This window comes from Pan paniscus, chromosome 21 (genome assembly GCF_029289425.2).
Source record: "Pan paniscus chromosome 21, NHGRI_mPanPan1-v2.0_pri, whole genome shotgun sequence".
Lineage (NCBI taxonomy): Eukaryota > Metazoa > Chordata > Mammalia > Primates > Hominidae > Pan > Pan paniscus.
The window spans coordinates 32027771-32040808 of record NC_073270.2 but is presented as its reverse complement, the minus strand read 5'-3'; the positions used below and the strand labels follow the sequence as shown (position 1 = coordinate 32040808).

General features: G+C 42.2%; 1 pseudogene; it reads left to right on the top strand.

Annotated features, from left to right (window-relative positions):
• The first annotated feature begins 10508 nt into the window (after positions 1-10508).
• LOC129394919 (cell division cycle protein 27 homolog) lies at positions 10509-12426 on the top strand (annotated as a pseudogene).
• Positions 12427-13038: the final 612 nt, after the last annotated feature.

Below are 13038 nucleotides of genomic sequence, written 5' to 3'. Positions count from 1 at the left end.
CTGCAAATATCCATTTGTGGATTCTACAGAAAGACTGTTTCCAAACTACTCAATCAAAACAAAAGTTCACCTCTGTGAGATGAAAGCACACATCACAAAGCATTTTCTCAGAAATATTCTGTCTAATTTTTATGTGAAGATATTTCCTATTTCACCATAGGCTGTAAAGGGCTCAAAAATATCCATTTGCATATTCAAAAAAAAGACTGTTTCCAAACTGCTCAAACAAAAGAAAGGTTCAACCCTGTGAGATGAATGCACACATCAGAAACAAGTTTCTCAGAATGCTTCTGTCTAGTTTTTATGTGAAGATATTTCTTTTTCACCATCAGCCTCAAACGGCTCAGAAATACCCTTTTGCAGATTTTACAAAAAGACTGTTTCCAAACTGCTCAAGCAAAAGAAAGATTCAACTCTGTGAGATGAATGCACACATCATAAAGAAGCTTCTCAGAAAGCTTCTGTTTTGTTTTTATTTGAAGATATTTCCTTTTTCACCATAGGCCTCAATGGGCTCAGAAATATCTCTTTGCAGATTCTACAAAAGGACTGTTTAGAAAACTGCTGAATCCAAAGAAAGATTCAACTCTGTGAGATGAATGCACACATCACAAAGAAGTTTCACAGAATGCATCTGTCTAGTTTTTATGTGAAGATATTTCTTTTTTTCACTGTAGGCCTCAAAGCGCTCCAAATACCCATTTGCAGATTCTACAAAAAGAGTGTTTCCAAACTGCTCAATCAAAAGAAATGTTCAACTCTGTGACACAGAAGCACACATCACAAAGAGGTTTCTCAGAATGCTTCTGTCTAGTTTTTTTGTGAAGATATTTCCTATTTCACCTTGGGCCATATAGGGCTCAAAAATACTTTTTGCAGATTCTACAAAAAGACTGTTTCCACTCTGCTCAATCCAAAGGAAGTTTCAACTCTGTGAGATGAATGGACACATCACAAAAGTTTATCAGAATGCTTCTGTCTAGTTTTTATGTGAAGACATTTCTTTTTCACCCTAGGCTTCAATGGGCTCAGAAATATCCCTTTGCAGATTCTACAAAAGGACTGTTTCCAAACTGCTCAATCAAACAAAGGTTCAACACTATGAGATGAATGCACACATCACAGAGATGTTTCTCACAATGCTTCTGTCTATTTTTTATGTGAAGGTATTTCCTTTTTCACCATAGGCTTCAAAGCACTCCAAACATCCATTTGCTGATTCCACAAAAAGAGATTCCAAGCCATTCAAAGAATGGTTCAACTCTATGAGATGAATGCACACATCACAGAGATGTTTCTCACAATGCTTCTGTCTATTTATTACATGAAGGTATTTCCTTTTTCACCATAGGCCTCAAAGCCCTCCAAACATCCATTTGCTGATTCCACAAAAAGACTGTTTCCAAACTGCTCAATCAAAAGAAAGGTACAACTCTGTGAGTTCAAAGCACACATCACAAAGAAGTTTCTCAGAAAGCTTCTGTCTAGTTTTTCTGTGAGGATATTTCCTGTTTCAGCACGGGCCATAAAGGGCTCAAAAATATTTTTTGCAGATTCCACAAAAAGACTGTTTCCAAATTGCTCAGTGAAAAGAAAGTTTCAACTCTGTGAGTTGAAAGCACACATCACAAAGAAGTTTCTCAGAATGTATCTTTCTAGTTTTTTTGTGAAGATATTTCCTTTTTCACCATAGGCCTCAAAGTACTCAAAGTGTCCATTTGCAGATTCTACCAAAAGACTGTTTACAAACTGCTAAATCAAAAGAAAGTTTCAGCTCTGTGATATGAATGCACCCATCACAAAGAAGTTTCTCAGAAAGCTTCTGTTTAGTGTTTATCTGAAGATATTTCCTTTTTCACCATAGGCCTCAAAGTGCTCCAAATATGCATTTGCAGATTGTACAAAAAGACAGTTTACAAATGGCTCAATCAAAAGAAAGTTTCAACTCTGTGAGATGAATGCATGCATTACAAAGTAGTTTTTCAGAAAACTTATGTTTAGTTGTTATGTGAAGATATTTCCTTTTTCACCATAGACCTCAAAATGCTCCAATTATGCATTTGCAGATTATGCAAAAAGAGTGTTTCCAAACTGCTCAGTCAAAAGAAATGCTCAACTCTTTGAGATGAAAGCACTCATTGAAAAGAAGTTTCTCAGAAAGCTTCCATCTAGCATTATGTGAAGGTATTTCCTATATTACCAAAGGCCTCAATGGGCTCAGAAATATCCCTTTGGGGATTCTACAATAGGACTGTTTCCAAACTGCTCTAGAAAAAGAAAGCTTCAACTCTGTGAGATGAATGTACCCATCACAAAAAAGTTTCTCAAAATGTTTCTGTGTAGTTTTTATGTTAAGATATTTCCTACTTCACCATAGGCCTCAAAGGGTTCACAATTATACCTTCGTAGATTTTACAAAAAGACTGTTTCCCAATCTTCAATCAAAGAAATGTTCAACTGTGTGAGATGGATGCAAACATCACAAAGAAGTTTCTCAGAATGCTTCCGTCTAATTTTTATGTGATGATATTTCCTTTTTTACCATAGGCCTCAAAGTGCTCCAAATATCCATTTGCAGATTCTACAAAAAGAGTGTTTCCAAACTGCTCAATCAAAAGAAAGGTTCAACTCTGTGAGATGGAAGCACACATCACAAAGGAGTTTCTTAGAAACCTTCTGTCTAGTTTTTATGGGAAGATATTTCATATTTCACCATAGGCCTCAATGGGCTCAGAAATATACCTTTGCAGATTCTACAAAAGGATTGTTTCCAAACTGCTCTATCCAAAGAAAGGTTCAACACTGTGAGATGAATTCACACATCACAAAGAAGTTTCTCAGAAAGCTTCTGTCTAGTTTTTATGTGAAGATATTTCCTTTTTCACCATAGGCCTCAAATGGCTCGCAAACATCCCTCTACAGATACTACAAAAAGACTGTTTCCAAAGTGTTCAATCAAAAGAAAGGTATAACTCTGTGTGATAAATGCACACGTCACCAAGAAGTTTCTCAGAATGCTTCTATCTAGTTTTTATATGAAGATATTTCCATTCTCACCAAGGCCTCAAAATGCTCCAAATATCCATTTGCAGATGCTACAAAAAGATGGTTTCCAAACTGTTCAATGAATAGAGAGGTTCAACTCTGTGAGATGAAAGTACACATCACAAAGAAGTTTCATAGAATGTTGCTTTCTAGTTTTTATGTGAAGATATTTCCTTTTTCACCATAGTCCTCAAAGTGCTCTAAATATCCATTTGCAGATTCTACAAAAAGTGTGTTTCCAAACTGCTCATTCAAAAGAAAGGTTCAACTCTGTGAGATGAAAGCACACATCACAAAGAAGTTTCTCAGAAATCTTCTGACTAGTTTTTATGTGAAGATATTTCCTAATTCACCATAGGCCTCAATGGGCTGACAAATATCCCTTTTCATATTCTACAAAAGGACTGCTTTGAAAGTGCTCAATCATAAGAAAGGTTCAACTCTGTGATATGAATGCATACATCAGAAAGAAGTTTCTCAGAATGCTTCTGTGTAGTTTTTAGGTGAAGGTATTTCCTTTTTCACCATAGGCCTCAAAGCGTTCCAAATATCCATTTGCATATTCTACAAAAAGACTGTTTCCAAACTCCTCAATCAAAAGAGAGGTTCAACTCTGTGATATGAATGCATACATCACAAAGAAGTTTCTCAGAATGCTTCTGTCTAGTTTTTAGGTGAAGATATTTCCTTTTTCACCATAGGCCTCAAAGCGTTCCAAATATCCATTTGCATATTCTACAAAAAGACTGTTTCCAAACTCCTCAATCAAAAGAGAGGTTCAACTCTGTGATATGAATGCATACATCACAAAGAAGTTTCTCATAATGTTTCTGTCTAGTTTTTAGGTGAAGATATTTCCTTTTTCACCGTAGGCCTCAAAGCGCTCCAAATATCCATTTGCATATTCTACAGAAAGACTGTTTCCAAACTCCTCAATCAAAAGAGAGGTTCAACTCTGTGAGATGAAAGCACACTTGACAAAGAAGTTTCTCAGAATGCTTCTGTCTAGTTTTTATATGAAGATATTTCCTATTTCACCTTAGGCCATAAAGGGCTCACACATATCCCTCTGCAGATTCTAGGAAAGGACTCTTTCCAAACTGCCCAATCAAAAGAAAAGTTCAACTCTGTTAGTCAAATGCACACATCACAAAGAAGTTTCTCAGAAAGCTTCTGTCCAGTTTTTAAGTGACCTATCTTCACCATACCTATCAAAGCGCTCAAAATATTCCTTTGCAGATTCTCTGAAAAGACTGTTTCCAAACTTCTCAATCAAAAGAGTGGTTCCGCTCTGTGAGATGAATGCACATATCACAAAGAACTTTCTCTGAAATCTTCTGTCTAGTTTTTATGTGAAGATATTTCCTTTTTCACCACAGGCCTAAAGCCACTCACAAATATCCCTTTGCAGATTTTACAAGAACAGAGTTTCCAGACTCATCAAAGAATAGAAACTTTTATCTCTCTGAGATGAGTGCACATCTTGCAAAACAGCTTCTCAGAAACATACTTTATACTTTTTATTGAAGATATTTCCTTTTTCACCATAGGCCTCATAGAGCTGACAAATATCCCTTTGCAGATTCTACAAAAAGTCTCTTTACAAACTGCTCAATCAAAAGAATGGTTCAACTCTGTGAGATAAATGCACACATCACAAAGAGGTTTCTCAGAAATCTTCTATCCAGTTTTTATGTGAAGATATTTCCTTTCTCACCATAGGCTTCAAAACGCTCATAAATATCCCTTTGCAGATTCTACAAATAGACAGTTTTCAAACTGCTCAGCCAAAAGACAGTTTCAACTCTGTGAGATGAATGCACACAGACAGGGAGGTTTCTCAGAGAGCTTCTGTCTATTTATTATGTGAAGGTATTTACTTTTTCACCAAAGGCCTCAAAGCGCTCACAAATATCTCCTTGCAGATTCTACAAGAACAGAGTATCCAAACTGATTAATCAAAAGAATGCTTCACATAAAATCCCTAGAAGAAAACCTAGGCAATACCATTCAGGACATAGGCATGGGCAAGGACTTCATGTCTAAAACACCTAAAGCAATGGCAACAAAACCACAATTGACAAATGGGATCTAATTAAACTAAGGAGCTTCTGCACAGCTAAAGAAACCACCATCAGAGTGAACAGTCATCCTACAGAATGGGAAAAAATTTTTGCAACCTACTCATCTGACAAAGGTGAAGGTATTTACTTTTTCACCAAAGGCCTCAAAGCGCTCACGAATATCCCTCTTCAGATTCTACAAAAACACCATTTCCTAGCATTTCAATAAAAAGAATGGTTTAACTCTTTGAGATGAATGCACACGTCACAAAGTAGTTTCTCAGAAAGCGTCTGTCTAGTTTTTATGTGAAGATATTTCCTTTTTCACCATAGGCCTGAAAGCACTCACAAATACCACTTTGCAGATTGTACAAGAACAGAGTTTCCAGACTCATCAAAGGAATGAAATGTTTAACTCAGTGAGATGAATGCACACATCACAAAGCAGCTTCTCAGAAACCTTCTTTATAGTTTTTATGTGAAGGTATTTCCTTTTTCACCATGGTCTCAAAGTGCTCACAAATATCCCTTTGCAGATTGTACAACAACAGAATTTCCAAACTGCTAATAATTACTTTTTAGGACCAACATGACCATTTAGACGTACTGCTTGTGGTGCAGCACACATGTATTATCCACACTGAAATTAGGAATTCAACTGAAGTTCATGTGGAGCCGAAAATGTGAATATTGGGGGGACCTCGGAGATGATCTAGCTCACTTCATTTTGTAGAAAAGAAAACAGATTCAGGGAAAGGGCATGCATTGCCTAAGGTGATTCAGCAGCTTTGGCACAGAAACACAACACATCTAAGGTGATTCATCAGGTTTGGAGCAGAAACGCAATACAATTTCTGTTCTTTTGCTTTTCAGATCCAGAATTTTTTCACAATACTGAACTACTTATGTTTCTGATTCCTTATTTTTTCTTTCTAAATTATGCCAGTATTGTCTAACGAAGATCCTATTCTTTACCCTAAATATTTAAATTGGTTACCACTATTGTCTCTTTATAAGTAAAATTACTAGTTGTTATTATAAATGATTATTCAATCAATTTTCATTTTTGGGGGGTTTAGTACAAATTTAGTAACAAGTAAACACTATCGGCCTTGGCAATCCAAGAGGAGCTCAAGTCCTCCAGGGCACGTCAGGAAAAGGCTAAATGACAGCTGTGCTGCAAGTGGACATAATACAGCTCTCATACAGACTATTGAGTATTTGATGTTCTTCAACAATTTCATTAATCTTCAGTTTTTTTCCTCTTTGAAGTGAAAGTCTGCTATGACTTTCAACTTTCTTTTGAAATAATTATAGATTCACAGGAAGTTGCAAAAGGTACAGGGATGTCTTAGGTACTATTCACTAATTCCAGTGGTGACATCTCACATAGCCATAGAGCATTATCAAAACCTGGAAACTGACATAGGTACAATTCAGAAAGCTTACTCAGATCACAACCGTTTTGCATGTGTTCATTTTTGTACGTGTGTATGTGTGTGCGTGTGTTCTGTTCATTTTTGTGTGGTGTAGATCTCTGCAACTACCACTTCCAAAGTCAAGATGCAGAACTGTTGCCTCACCACCAGGCTCCAACTTGCGATCTTTGTTGACGCTCTGACACGTTTTCCTTCCCCTTGGCAACCCCATAGCCTGTTCTCCATCTTTACAATTTTATTTCAATAATTTATATAAATGCAATTGTACAAAATCATATTTTTTAAGGGAAAAAACAAGTCACAGATAGTTTTGTTAGCACTGTAAAATAGTCTTTAACATTCATTTGTTTTATGTTCTATTTGTCTCAAAAAAATGTCCTTTGTTCTTTCCCATACTTTCTGATATCAGGATAGGAAATCAATACCAAACAAAACATTTCCATTCATTTTTTTCCACAGCTTGGTTTTCACTGTTTTTGCCTAACATTTATTGTTGCATTTACTCTTTCTCTCGGTTTTCCATCACATAAAAGTAACTTTGTGTTCTTTATCTCTTCTAAGAAAACTTGGTAATGAGCCTTTAATGTGACGCCTGGACCACCCTTGTTTTGATTTTGTGTTATGGGTATTCTTTTGTGTGATCGTTCTCATGGAGAGTCCTTGTGAAGCTGGGCTTTTCCAGTGGTTTGTCAAAATGGAAATAGATATTTAACAAACCAAACACAAAATGACCTTGCTCCAGGAATGCATCATTTCTGAGAAAACACTACCTCTTCCAACTATAGATTGTGAATATTACTCATATTATCCTTTACTCCCTTTTATTAAAATTGTATTTTTTTTTTACACATTTGTGTAACTCGGGTAATGAAATGTGAAACTAAGCGATTGCTACCAATTACAATTGATGTTAACGATGCTACTGGGAGGCCACCCCTACAGTCGCTGCGCCGAGTTTAGGGACTTGCTAGCTTTGCTAAGTTACACGGGATTTCCTAGGTACTAAATGGAGGTGAGGGACGGGTCCAAGGACGTGGCGGCGCCTCCCTGCCCCGACATGGAAGCTACAGACCGGGCCCCAGGCACCGCGCGGCCGAGAGCCAGAGGCAGGCGCGCAATGGCAGACGACACCGCAGCATCCAGCGAGTCACCGCCAGGGGCATGCGAACCCCAGGACCGCGGCCACGAGCGCTGTCAGACGGGCCGCGTGGCGGGCTTCCGGCCCAGGACACAACTGTGATGCGCGCCGGGTAGACGGGGGGCGGGCGGGCGAGGAGGACTGTGCCTCAGAGGGGTGTTGGGGAGGAGGGGCGCTGGAGCGGCGGTGGGCCGGTCGCCGGGCCGCCACCAGGGGCGGCGGCGAACCGCGGCGACCGGGACGCGCTCCCCCACCCTCTCCCTGGCGGACCCTTCCTACTTGCCTTCCTCCCCCCACCCCCAACAAGCCCCCACTACCCACGACATGCGACGACGACGGCACGGGACCTTCCACCCCTCCACGGCCAACGAACCCCGCATCACGAGCTGCGTAAGGCACGAGGGAGGCCCAGAGGGAGGAACCCGGACCGCGGTGGTGGCCACGGGAACTCGGCCCCAGCCGACTCTCTTCACTCTCTGTTTTCGCGGGTGGCAGCAGCGCCCTCTCTCTCTTCCTCACAGCCGGGAGCCCCCCTTCCCCCTGCCACCCAATGCGTGACCACACAGGGCCTGCGGGGGGAGGGAGAAGGGGCGGGCATGGCAGCAGAGGAGGGCAGACGTCGCCGGTCTGCACTTGGGGGGACGGAGGGCCCCAGCAGGCCACGCCAGGGAACCCCCAGCCGTGCACCCCGAGGAACCCGGAGGCACCCCCAGGGACCAGCCTCCTTTCTCCTAGGCAAAGCACCTCCAAGTATATCCACACACAACCTGTCGGAGGCAGAACGGTAGCCCATCAGCGGCTGGCCGGCTCACGCCTCACCTGCCCAAGCCCACTGCGATCGCTCACACGGCCCACGCGCACCAGCCAGAGGGGATCACGGGACCTGCGCTCGCCAGACCAGGTGGCGCCCTTCCCCGCGTGGCAGGGGCACTTCTCACTCAACCGCCTGGACCGCCACACCAACGAACTCCCTCAGGACCCACTCCCGGACACCACGGCGGTGACCAGAGGAGGGGGCACTGGGGGTGGGAACCACACACCACCGCTGGACTTCGGGCACCTGAGTGATAAGCTGTTGTGGGAACGGGTGGAGCCGGGCGCGGTAGGCTCACGCCTGTCATCCCCGCACTTTGGGAGGCGAGGGAAGGTGGATCCCTCGATCCAAGCCTTGGCAACATGGTGAAACCTCGTCTCTAAAAAAATACAAAAACTAACTGGTTTCACAACCTGGACTCAAAGTTAATAAATAGATAAATAGGCCGGGCGCTGTGGCTCACGCCTGTCATTCCAGCACTTTGGAAGGCCGAGGCGGGCGGATCACGGGGGTCAGGAGATCGAGACCATCCTGGCTACCACAGTGAAACCCCGTCTCTACTCAAAATACAAAAGATTAGCCAGGCGTGGTGGCGGGCGCCTGTAGTCCCAGCTACTTGGGAGGCTGAGACAGGAGAATGGCGTGAACCTGGGAGGCAGAGCTTGCAGTGACCTGACATCACGCCACAGCACTCCAGTCTGGGCAACAGAGCGAGACTCTGTCTCAAAAAAGTAATAATAATAATAATAAAGAGATCAAAATTGAAAATTAAAAAAAAAAAAAACGTAACTGGCCGGGCGCAATGGCTCACGCCTGTCATCCCAGCACTTTGGGAGGCCGAGGTGGGCAGATCACCTGAGGTGGCCAGTTCGAGACCCTCCTGACCCACATGAAGAAATGCCATCTCTACTAACAATACAAAATCAGCCGGGTGTGGTGGCCCATGCCTGTAATCCCAGCTACTCAGGAGGCTGAGGCAGGAGAATCTCTTCAGCACGGGAGGTGGAGGTTGCAGTGAGCCGAGATGGTGTCATTGCACTCCAGCTTGGGCAACAAGAGTGAAACTCCGTCTCCCCCAAAAAAAAAAAAAAATTAAGCGCTGTATTCTGTTATTTTTGCTTCCTACCCTGAGAAGAACATAATACAGCTGTTGTCTGTCTGCCTGCCTGCCTGTGACAGGGCCTCACTCTGTCTTTCCCCCAGACTGGAGTGCAGTGACACCATTATGGCTCACTCACTGCAGCCTCAACCTCCACAGGGTTCGGCAATTCCTCAAGGGATCCTACAGCCTCGGCCTCCCAAAGTGTTGGGGTTACAGGCGTGAGCCACCAGCACCAGGCCTGAGTTAATATATCTGGTCTCACTACGTCTTAACCACACACCCATGAAGAACTCAAGTCAAGAGAGAGTCGGTAAGAGACTCAGCATTCTCTCCCGAAAGCAGTGAGGTGGATGGCGGCTTGTGTCCCGAGCTCCTGTGGTTTCAGTTGGCCGCGCATAGAGGAGAGATTTCCAATGTTTCCAGAGAGGCGTGAGCCACAGTCATTCGGGGCATCCGAGCAAGAGATGGGGTTTCTGACAGCGACTGAAGTGCCAGGAAGGGTCAGAATCTGCCAAGGCCCGTGTCCCAGGGTGGGGCCGAAGGAACCCAAGGTAGAGGGAGTCAGCGGTCCGCACGGAGAGAGCTCCAGCCCTAGGCCCCACTGTGCAGACCCAATCAGAAGAAGAGAGTCCTTCATCCTACATGCCACATCCCTCCATTGAACTTGGGAGCGGATCCGTTTTCCAAACATGAGGTGACTCTTGCTTTGCAATGGATCACAGGGGGCCGGGCTTTCCACAGTTGGCAGGGTAAAGAAGTCATTCTGGCTCAGCCTCCCCCATCCCCTGGTAACTGGTGAGTTTAAATGAGCCGAGGCTGGCTTTGCTGGAGCCGCTACGGGGGGGAGGGGGGTGGGTGGGGTGGGGGGCTGCCCGCGGCACTGCAGAAAGTGGGCCTGAGCCTCGAGGATGATGGTGCTACAGAAACCCGTCCAGGCTGCTACATGGCAAGCACTAAACCACTATGCTTACCGAGATGGGGTTTTCCTTGCAGAACGCCTTTATGCAGAAGTACACTCAGAAGAAGCCTTGTTTTTACTGGCGACCTGTTCTTACCGCCAAGGAAAAGCCTATAAAGCATATAGACTCTTGAAAGGACACAGTTGTCCTACACCGCAATGCAAATACCTGCTTGCAAAATGTTGTTTTGATGTCAGCAAGCTTGCAGAAGGGGAACAAATCTTATCTGGTGGAGTGTTTCATAAGCAGAAAAGCCATGATGATATTGTTACTGAGTTTGGTGATTCAGCTTGCTTTCCCCTTCCATTGTGGGGATATGTATATTGCAAGACAGATCGGCTTGCCAAAGGATCAGAATGCTACCAAAAGAGCCTTAGTTTAAATCCTTTCCTCTGGTATCCCTTTGAATCATTATGTGAAATAGGTGAAAAGCCAGATCCTGACGAAAGGTTTAAATTCACATCTTTACAGAACTTCAGCAACTGTCTGTCCAAGTGTTGCACCACACAAGTACCTCGTCATAGTTTATGTCACAGACAGCCTGAGACCGTTCTTACAGAAACACCCCAGAACACAACTGAATTAAACAGATTGAATTTAGAATCTGCCAATTCAAAGTACTCCTTGAATACAGATTCCCCAGTGTCTTCTATTGATTCAGCTGTAATTTCACCTGATACTGTCCCACTGGGAACAGGAACTTCCATATTATCTAAACAGGTTCAAAATAAACCAAAAACTTATCGAAGTTTATTAGGAGGACCAGCATCTCTTAGTCCATTAACCCCAAGTTTTGGGATTTTGCCATTAGAAAACCTAAGTCCTGGAGATGGATTCTATTTACAAAACTACACTAATACAGCTTCTGTAATGGATGTGACATCCACTGGAGTCCCTCCAAAAAAGTCTGTTGTCAGAATAGTCCAAATTGGAGCAAAGTCTGTCTTCTCACAGAGTGGAAATAGCCGAGAGGTAACTCCAATTCTTGCACAAACAGAAAGTTCTGGTCCATAAATAAGTACAACACTTCAGGTATTGAGCCCCACTATGACATATCCCCCAAATGCACTGCATCGAAGAAGTTCACGACTCTTGACTAGTGACAGTTCCACAACCAAGGAGAATAGGAAGAAATTAAAAATACAGTTTCCACCTAAAATCCCAGACAGAAAAACAAAAAGTAAAACTAATAAAGGAGGAATAACTCAACCTAATATAAATGACAGCCTGGAAATAACAAAATTGGACTCTTCCATCATTTCAGAAGGGAAAATATCCACAATCACACCTCAGATTCAGGCTTTTAATCTACAAAAAGCAGAAGCAGAAGGCTTGATGAGCCTTCTTCGTGAAAGGGGGAAAGGTTATTTAGCTTTGTGTTCATACCACTGCAAAGAAGCTATAAATATTTTGAGCCATTTACCTTCTCACCACTACAATACTGGTTGGGTACTGTGCCAAATTGGAAGGGTCTATTTTGAACTTTCAGAGTACATGCAAGCTGAAAGAATATTCTCAGAGGTTAGAAGGATTGAGAATCATAGAGTCGAAGGCATGGAAATCTACTCTACAACACTTTGGCATCTTCAAAAAGATGTTGCTCTTTCATTTCTGTCAAAAGACATAACAGACATGGATAAAAATTCGCCAGAGGCCTGATGTGCTTCAGGGAACTGTTTCACTCTGCAACGGGAACACGATATTGCAATTAAATTCTTCCAGAGAGCTATCCAAGTGGATCCAAATTATGCTTATGTCTATACTCTGTTAGGGCATGAGTTTGTCTTAACTGAAGAATTGGACAAAGCATTAGCTAGTTTTTGAAATGCTATCAGAGTCAATCCTAGATATTATAATGCATGGTAAGTGGTAATGAAGTGTAAAGACAAAGTCTTGTTGATGGTGCTGGTAGTCACTAATTTTTCTTGTTAGATAGCTCTTTATTGTCATGAATTTGGTTACTAATACTTAGGGATGGTACATACTGGTCAATAACTTCAAACTAACATGCTTTCTTATGAAATGTATGTCTTTAACAAACTCTTAAGTTAACTAATGATAGTAGAATACCAGATCCTTATACTCAAGAGTTTCAGTCTTCTACCAAACTTTTGCAGATGCTCTAGTTGTGTTTTGTTTGTTTGTTTGCTTGTTTAGTTTTGTTACTTGATTTGTTACTTTTTCTTCGAACACAGAAATGGTGATTGAGACAAAAAGTGCTTGGGAAATTGGAAAGGAATAGCATAATTCACTTATTGGATAACAGAAGAAAACACTGAAAAAATTCACTAGTTGTTGCTTTTTGACAGTGTTCTAGTTTATTGAGTTACTATTAAGAACTTAGTGTACCTTTTATTTAGCAGTATCTCTGTTTTACTTTTTTGTACTTGTATATAAGTAGACACATAGGAAATTACTACCCAGGTCATATTGTTATCAACTGAATAACATATGAAAAAGTTTGATCCTACTTCTACC